Source organism: Leptonotus elevatus, chromosome 6 (assembly GCF_054856555.1).
Source record: "Leptonotus elevatus isolate MCC_2025b chromosome 6, RoL_Lele_1.0, whole genome shotgun sequence".
Classification (NCBI taxonomy): Eukaryota; Metazoa; Chordata; class Actinopteri; order Syngnathiformes; family Syngnathidae; genus Leptonotus; species Leptonotus elevatus.
This window is the reverse complement of record NC_141244.1, coordinates 19,408,747-19,417,807: the sequence shown is the minus strand read 5'-3', so window position 1 is coordinate 19,417,807 and position 9,061 is coordinate 19,408,747. Positions and strand designations below refer to the sequence as shown.

Sequence of the window (9,061 nt, the reverse complement as noted above, 5' to 3'; positions counted from 1 at the left end):
TAGACCCATACTAAAGAATATTTTACCAATACTCACCTTTGAATTAATTAATATATTTTATGGTGAAGCCATTCTTGTCTTTACCTAAGGATGAAAAGTATGCTACCTCTTCTTTGGGTTTAACTTTTGCCCTCTGTGGCCTCATGACTGACATGTCTCACTGAAGATAATGATCTAAAGCTATAGAAAAAAATGAGTTTCAATCAGTTTGATAGGTAACTTGGTGCAAATGTCTTGAAGTTGACTTTCAGTGTACCATAATAGCCTGTGCAGTGTGCAGTAAATGTGCCAACGAAAATAAAATACAGTGGATAGCACAGCTCTGCTAAATATTTGCATAAATTAAATGTAATGAACACTAACAGACTTTACTGAAATATTTCTATTGAAAGAACAAATTTAAGTAAACACAAATGCAGCAATTTACCAATACTTCATTTATACTGTACTGGTAATACTAAGCCATTGTATATTTTCACATCAAAAACCAGCCTGTTATTGATTTCCTCTTAAAAATTGCAATTAGCATTCATCTTACTCAACAGACGGTTAGCTCTGCTATGCTAACCGTCGCTAACAGAAGCGTAGCAACTCTAAATAATTAGCTGCATCCATCATAATCAACAGATGGTTAGGTATGCTAACGTAAGCTTAGCTGCACTTACACTGGACTTGCATTATAAATCATTTTCGCGAAAGAGGGAGCAATGTACACAAGCGACCAACAACAACAGGAAAAATTCGAGCTTCAAACCTACCTCATTAGCACAGCTACACGCCATCACATCTCGTGAAGTAAATAGAGCCGGGGGCGGTTCTCTATCGGGGCTGCTAGATGACGTCACTTCCGTACTCAGGGCAATATAATAAATCCCGTTCAAATCAACAAATTGGTTCAGTCGTTGGATTATGAACTTTGTTGATAAGAGTGGCTATTGTTCTATGATTTACAGTGTCAATAAAAAAAAATAGATCACATTTAAAATGAACCCCAAAGGCTCATATATTAAATGAATTACCACAGACGAAAACAAAGGATATTATTGCTAGAATTATAGATCATTTTGTAATCATAAAATGTGATTTCAGTTTCAGTTTTTTAAAAAGGTTTTTTTTTTCATTAACGAAAATGTTTTTTTGCTTTAGTAAATAAAATAACCTTGCTGCTGTCATACAGTTGCTGTCCGAGGATGTTTTAGTACTATACTTTAGTAATGGATGCATGTGTTTTTTGGCAAAATTGTGAGCGAGCCCAATTCCTTGGCTGAGAAGCAACCCTGCAAATGAATGGTCACATGATGCTTTCCTTTTGGCATGAAGCAGGACTGATGGTAGCGCTCACCTTTTCTTCTCCAGACAAGCATTTTTCCGGATGCCCCAAACATTTGGAAAGGGGGTTAATCAGAGAAAATAACTTCAACTCTTTTTTTCTTATTTTGGTCTGTATTTATGGAATCCCCTTTTCACTGGTCACACCAGGCCATCCTCCAAAAGTCTTACTCCCTCACCATGGGTGTAGATGCACTCATACCTGCTTACTGCCATTCCTGAGCAAGCTCTACACTGGTGGTGATGTCCTTATCCCGCAGCTGAATCAACTTTGGGAGATAGTCCTGGCATTTGCTGGATTTTCTTGGGTGCCCTGAAGCCTTCTTCACTTAAAGTTTGTAAGGTCACTAAAGGAAATTACTTTAATTTTCATGGCAAATAGGGACTTTGCAATTCATCTAATCACTATAACATTCTGGAGTACATGCAAATTGCCATCATAAAAAAACAATAATAATAAGTCAGCACTGGAGATTTTTAGAAAATCAATGTCATTCTCAAAACATTTGGCCACTGGTGTACAGAAAGATGTTACATTGTAAAGGCAGGGTGGGATGTTAAATGATGAATCAATATACGGCACTGACAGTTTCTCTGTCTCTGCCTCCAGCTGTTCAAAGTGATGTGATAAACAGCTGTTAACCATTGTATATTTTCAAATAAACAACCACTGCAAGAATTAAATGCTGAAATATATAATTAAATGTCATAGTGTATTTCATTATTTAATTTATCTACTTAGGAATTGGTGGCTGCAAAAAAAAAAAAGGCTCTGCGTCTACAGACAAACATTCACAATACACAGCATTTTGAGAAAAAACGGAATTATGGGGACATGTGCGTAATTGTGGGGACAGGTGACGGTCAGCCAATCAAATGCTGTGAAATATACACTGGTGTGAATAATTCATGAAGTGGTGCATTACGAGGACCTTCCTACAGGGGGCGTCATCAAATACACAAAAATACACAAATTCATGTAATTATGGTTTACAAGGACATTGGCTAAAACTTTGGATTTAAGCCTTCTACAGCCCTAGAAGCACTTCTGCATTGAATGAATTATGAGGACATGGGCTGTGTCCTCATAATTCAAAATGTCCTCGCAGTGTTGCGTGTATTCAGGTGACATGTCCTCATAATACACAAAGGCAAACACACACACACACACACACACACACACACACACACACACACACACACACACACACACACACACAAGCACAATACTCGTGTTGTCCTCATTTTCTAAATCAATAATCAGCCCAGCATGCTTCATTAGCAGTGACCAATCACAGGCGTGCTGGGGGAATCTCATCTTACAACAGGAGCCTTTGCGAAGACATAAACCATCTGCTACTTGTACGAAGGAGGGGGGGGGAAATCAAATTAATCCCATTTTATCATGCATTCAGATTTTAAAGCAATTAAAGATGTTCTCCTTCCCGTCTAATCGCAGATGCCGCGATGAGGCAAAAACTCGGGAGGTGAACTTTGCGAGGCTTGGAAAGTTTACAAGTCCTCGCACACTCCAGCGAGCCGTTAGCGCGCACAATGGCGACGCTGGCAGCCGCCGCGCATTTTCTTATTAAGCATTTCATCACCGCGCGAAACCCCGAGATTTCCCTCAATAGGGGTCTCAAAGTCGCAAAAATCATTGCCAAATCATTTTCAGCCTAATGTTGTCTTTTTTAATATAAGAAATAAGCGCCTGCCAAATAAGCGCTTTTAAAAACGAAGGGAAAGGAATAAAAGAAGACACATTCACACCATGTTGAAATTACCTTAATTAAGCTCAGGGACCGCTGACCTCCCACAATGCTAATTTCACATTGAAATGTGTTGTTTTGGTAACCTCAGAGGACGTATATCAACATATGCGCTACACAAAGCTACGTTTGGCCTCCTCGTACGTTTCAACACAGCTTGGATCATGTGCACCTGTTAAAAAACAGACAAACAAAAAAAACATCTTTTTGTGGACCTCAAAAGTGCAACAATCTACCCTGATGTCCCGTACACTAACTACGGGACTCCTGTTTGTGTCCGTAGAGATACAACAATCTACCTGTTGTGTTATAAATACCAAAAATGGGATTCGATTGTCCATCAAGGTACAATATACCTAGCCTGGCAAGCCACACCCACTTTCTTTTTCAAGAAAAAGGGTGACAGGCGTCCATAGACAGCGATTCAGCACCGGCCGTAAACGGGCCCGGCCAATCAAATTTGTCTATTTGTGTGACGCCGTCTTCGTGAGCAACGTCACTCTTCAAAATTTTTCCCGCAAAGTCATTCAACAACCACATAAGTCATTCACTACTGTGTCTCTTTGGCTAGTAGCCATGTTGGATTTTTACTCCGTCTCCGGAACGGAACTCCGCCGTAACTTGAGGACTCGCTGTATTTGTATCCCTCGAGGTACAACAATCTACCCTGGTGTGCTGTGTGCTTAGGGCTGACTATTGGACTCAAGTGTGTCTGTCTTTGTCTCTAGATACACAACAATCTACCGGTTGTACTGTATGCTTGTGGCTCCAAAAGTGGATTCAGTTTGTGTCCAACAAAGTACAAAAATCTACCCTGATGTCCTGTACGCTCAGGTTCTGACTATTGGACTCCCAACTGAGGCGGTTTGTGGCCCAAGAGGTGCAACAATCCACTTTTTTTGTAATTGACATTTTGGTTCCAAGAATGGGATTCAATTTGTGTCCACCAAGATACAACAATCGACCCTGTACACTTGGGCCTGACTATTGGATCCCCAAGAGTCTGTTAGACTCCAACTGTGGGAGTCTTAATATTTGCGTTCCTCTACCCTGTTGTACTATATGCAAATGGAGACTATTAGACTCAATGAGAGTCCATTTTTGCCATTTGAGGTACAACAATCTCCCCTGTTGCATTGTAGGCTTCGGGCTGACGTTTGATGACTCGATATGCTGTCATATTGATATTTTGTCCCATCCTTAATAGGCCATTGAATTTGATGTATACCGGCCTTGTTCTATATCATTGGAAAATAAATGGAAATGGCGCTCTTTAGTTGAGTGCAGACCTCCCCCAAGGCCTGGGAAAAAAACTATTTTGGCACCAGAATGCGCATTCTGAATAAAAAATTTATCAATTTGTTGTTGGGTCAAACTGAAGCTACAACACAAATGTCATTGAAATCAGTGCACGACAACTCCCCCCTTCCAAAATAAATCAATCAATAAATAAATACACAGCACACAAAAGCAAACCCAGAACCTTCGGCCTTGGCATACATATAATACTAAAAATAATTTTCTCTATGACCACAATGTTGAGCCATTCAAGTCAACAAAAGAAAGTTTGAGTTGTTTCCTGTTTGCTGTACTTATTGTAATTATCAGTGTTGTATCACTAGTGATGCTCTCCCTCCCCAGCCCAATTTCCATGTGCACTCATTTGTGGTCCCCCGTGAAATATACGAGGTACCCCGTGCGCCCCCCCCCGCCCTCCCCAGTACCGGCGGCCCAAGCCAAGAGCGCAATGAGCTCATTGTTACGCTCCGACTGCTGCTCTCCATTTCAGAGCTATCAACAGCTGTCGATCGCAGAGATGTCCTGGACCCTGTCCATCAATCAGGGGTCTCATCATTCGAGGGAGGGGGTAGGGAGGTAGGTAGGTAAGTGGGGGGGGGGGGCAAAACAAATACCAGGTGCAGATAAACAATCACGACTCCACTTCACACTAAAAGTGTAGTCAAAAGAGCAACCGTGTATGAAGTTGGTCTAAATCGTCAGTAGCCATTGTTCATTTTCTTCATTTTCTTTAGATGACAGCCATATTAATTTGTCATACATGTAAACGGGACAGCAACAAAATCACTGTTGCCTCAGAACAAGATTGTTGTTGTTTTGCTATGGTACAGGCCAGTTTCATATGGTCCGTGCTAACCTGCTAACTTGCTAACCTGAGACTCAACTGGCAAGCCACCAGCAGATCTGACCGACACGTCGGCAGTAAATAAATCATCCGTCCTCCTTGTCCTGTTCCGGCAGTCACCCTCACACACGCCGACCTTATATACTGTCGCGACATTAACAGTTAAACAACAATCTGATGCAAAGGGACGTTGGATGCACGCGTGAAATATTGAAAGGGAAAAATCATCCCTACGGTCCTGAATGTATTCATGTGGATACACGCATACACCGTGTGCATTGTGGGAACTACGAAAAGGCAATTCTGCCTTTTATCAAGCGGTGAAAAAATACGAAAAGACTGTCAATTTTGTTGCGGAGAGTAGAGAAGCATAGCTCGCCTTCGTTTCCTCGTTTCGTCATTTAACGCATCTCCTCCTGACATTGTTTTACTCTGTCTACTCAAAAGAAGACAAATCATTGATGTGGCAATAATCAATTCAAAGATTTCTATGTGCCGCTGCAAGTAAGTAGAAGTTTTTTTAAAGGTTTATAAATATCGTAACATTATGTTATGACGTTTGACAATATATTACTGTATGTTAGCATTATGATATGGTTTGATTGAACATTTCTCTTTTGATGTATGCGCAGTTTTTTTTTTTAGCCTGGCAAGCCACACCCACTTTCTTGAAAAAGAAATGTGGTCATCCATAGACATCAATTCCAAAAACAGGCCGGCTAATCAAATGAGTCTATTTGCGTGATGTCGTCTTCGCGAGCAACGTCACTCTTCACTCTTCGTTTTTGCCGCAACAACCACGTAAGTCATTCACTATTGTCTCTCTTTGGCTAGTAGCCATTTTGGATTTTGACTTAGTCTCTGCAAAGTAAATTAAAGTAAATACTTCAACGAGTCGCTTTTCACGTCCGCTCTTCTCTCATTGGTTGATTCCACTGTCTGTTAGCTCAGGTTTGCCCCGCCTCAGAAATGCGAGTGATAGGGCGGTTGACCAGCCTCTCTGGCAAAGCCGCCAGTGAGTCTGGATTTCCAGGCTACCGTTTTTTTATGTGTTGCTGCACTGGGTAGCAGTTGTTTGTAGGTTTATAGCTACTGTAGCATCTATGCTAATGGCGACACGATGAAGGGGTGGCTAGCACATCCGCTTCACAGTTCTGAGGTTGGTGGTTCCTGCGTGGATATTGTCCGAGTACTCCGGTTTGCTCCCACATTCAAAAAACATGTATGTTAGGTTGATATAAGACTCTAAAATCCAGGTGGTTGTATAGCTGCATCTATGAAAATGTCTCCATGGCGGGCTGTTTGTATTAAGCTAGCTTTTTTTTTTTTTTTTAGACTATGCCATAATCACTATGGTATGGTTGCAAATGTTGCTTTAAATATACAATGTTGAATTATATTTTGTTGTGTGTTCTGTTTGCATGTGTTGCTCTGGTGTGTTAAAGTAGCAGTTGTTTAAAGGTTTATAATTATCATAAAATCCGTGGGTATTAAAAAAAAAAATCAATGGAAGTAAAATGTTAGCATTTAGCTAACAACATTTTCATTTTCTAAATTGACATGGTTTGGTTGAAGACTTTGGCGTTTAAATGGACAACTGTATGCTATATTTGTCACATTCCGGTATATAGTATGTCAGATTGCAAACGTGGTCCATAAAAAGAAAAAAAAAAACACTTCAATTCCTGTTCAGATATCAAACTTGGAGCGCTTGCTCAAACGAAGTCTATATTGAAAGCTCAAACTGAATATGACATTCATGCCCTATGATGAGTGACCACAACACTATGAATACATTACGCTTTCACAGACATACATGGACGTACACGCACACGCACGCACACAGATGTTTCCCTCAAGGCCCATCAATTCCTGTGTGTGGCACCATCCCGCTATGAAACTCCAAACAAGGGTGGGACTCAGGGGCGGGACATTAGAAAGACGAGCCGCCAACCGGCCCCCACCCTCACTTCCCTCGGTGCAGGGGGGTTGGGCAGTGGCAGGGGGGGGGGGGGCACATACACCCGGGGTCATCTGTATTCCGCCCGCGTTATGGCAATATTGATATTGGCAGGCAGGCGGCTGATATTGGCTATGTAATGACGCAATTAAAACCGCAGCCATTTTACTATTATTGGCAAGAATGTGTGCCCCCCTCGGCCCACCTCGTCCTCCATCCTCCTCCTCCTCTCCAAATATGATTTGGAAGCGAGAGGCGGGAGTTTTCCGCAGAGAACTCGTAATAACCGGGATTCGTCTTGTCGCATCAGCGTCAGGTTCGGCTGCCAGTGCAGTTTATTAGAGGCGAGGTGTGAACTTTGAGCAGAGATATTCACCCCCCCCCGTAATTCATCTTGCAACAAAAAAAGGGGGTCTGGGGATCACTTTCTCGTTAATACTATGTTGGACTTTCCTAAAAAGAAAATATTTCAACTGTTAAAAATGTTATCGGGTGTTTGATTATAGCAGTATTGTATTTGTCTTTCAAGGCAGTTTACTCACTATCAATGTCATTTCATAGTTTATTTGCATAAAAGAAGACAAACTTTTGTGTCACTTCCCTAAAAAGAAAAACTTTAAACTGTTAACTATTAAGTCAGGTTAAATCAGCGTCTTATTTGTCTTTTAGTGAATTTATTCATATTGTACTCATTTGTCAGCATTTTATATTGGTTTCCTAAAAAGAAGACAAACTTTTGTTTCACATTCCTAAAAAGAAACCATTTAAAATATGGAATAAGACTATAATGTTAGTATTAAGATTTTATGTTATTGACACATTCGTCGCAACAACCCCCCAAAAAAAACTTTTCTCCTGAGGTTTTTGACGTTTAAATCGGGCTATTTAAATGTAATTTATGTCTGTGAATCGAGTTTATTGGAGGCGAGATGAGGCCACCTTTCGCAAATCTAAAAGACGACAATTTCCTAAATAGAAAACATTTTTGAATATTATTGAATATTGGGCTATACATGTCATTTTCATCTACCAATGTAGTTTATTTGAGGCAAGATGAGTCAACTTTTAGCAAAGCTAAAAACAGAACAAATAAGACAAAATATAAAACTCTTATTTAAATGTTCCTAAAAAGAATAGATCTAAACTCAAACTGTCATAAATGATTATGTATTTGGTAATATCAGCATCTTGTTCATTTGTCAATACAGTTTATTGGAAGGTGCGGAGTGAACTTTAAGCAAAGACCCTCGCGCCGTAATTCACCTTGCAACAATACGCATCCATCCACCTCGTTTTCCTAACTGCACTCGGGTTGAGAATCAAATCTATAACGAGGCACAAATGTTTTTCTTGTCCATTATTGAAGTCGTCGGTGCGCACGCCAGAGCCGCGATGACGGAAAAATGCAAATGAGGGCGGGTAATATCTCTTTTTACGCTCAGGTTATATACCTTGCAAATAAAAGCTTTCTTTTCCCAGCCATATGTTGCTCCTTTGTTGCGCATGGGGGGTGGTGTTTGGTGGATCGGGGGTGCGACGGCTTCTTGTCACTTATGTTTCTGATTAGCGGCGTGATTTATGCCACCATCGCTCAAAATTTGCCTCTGCAAACGCGAAAATGAATTGTGACTGGGCCAGATGCGAGCAATAAAAGCAGATTCCCGTCGTAATCTGGGGTACTTATCTTATAGGGAGCTAATATAACGCATGCTCCAATGTGGCAAAGTCGCTGCCTTTTTTTTATATATTTTTTTTTATAAAAAAAACAAACAAACAAAAAAAACTCCACCGTAAACAATGGGGAATAAATTGTGTGTTTTATGCGGGTCGGGGTGTGAGAGAATGTGCTTGATGAATTTG

The 9,061-nt window shown here is 40.7% G+C and overlaps 1 protein-coding gene and 1 long non-coding RNA gene across 4 annotated transcripts in view; one reads left to right on the top strand and one right to left on the bottom strand.

Moving 5' to 3' along the window:
• LOC147172544 (uncharacterized) overlaps positions 1 to 584 on the bottom strand; it is a 9,735-nt gene extending 9,151 nt beyond the window's left edge. For both annotated transcript variants that reach the window (XM_086077395.1, XM_086077396.1), the window contains exon 1: positions 37 to 584. The gene's annotated coding sequence lies outside the window, so the exon portion shown is untranslated. The remainder of the gene's footprint in view (positions 1 to 36) is intronic.
• LOC147172543 (uncharacterized) overlaps positions 1 to 9,061 on the top strand; it is a 100,337-nt gene that overhangs the window by 45,613 nt on the left and 45,663 nt on the right. The window lies entirely within an intron of this gene.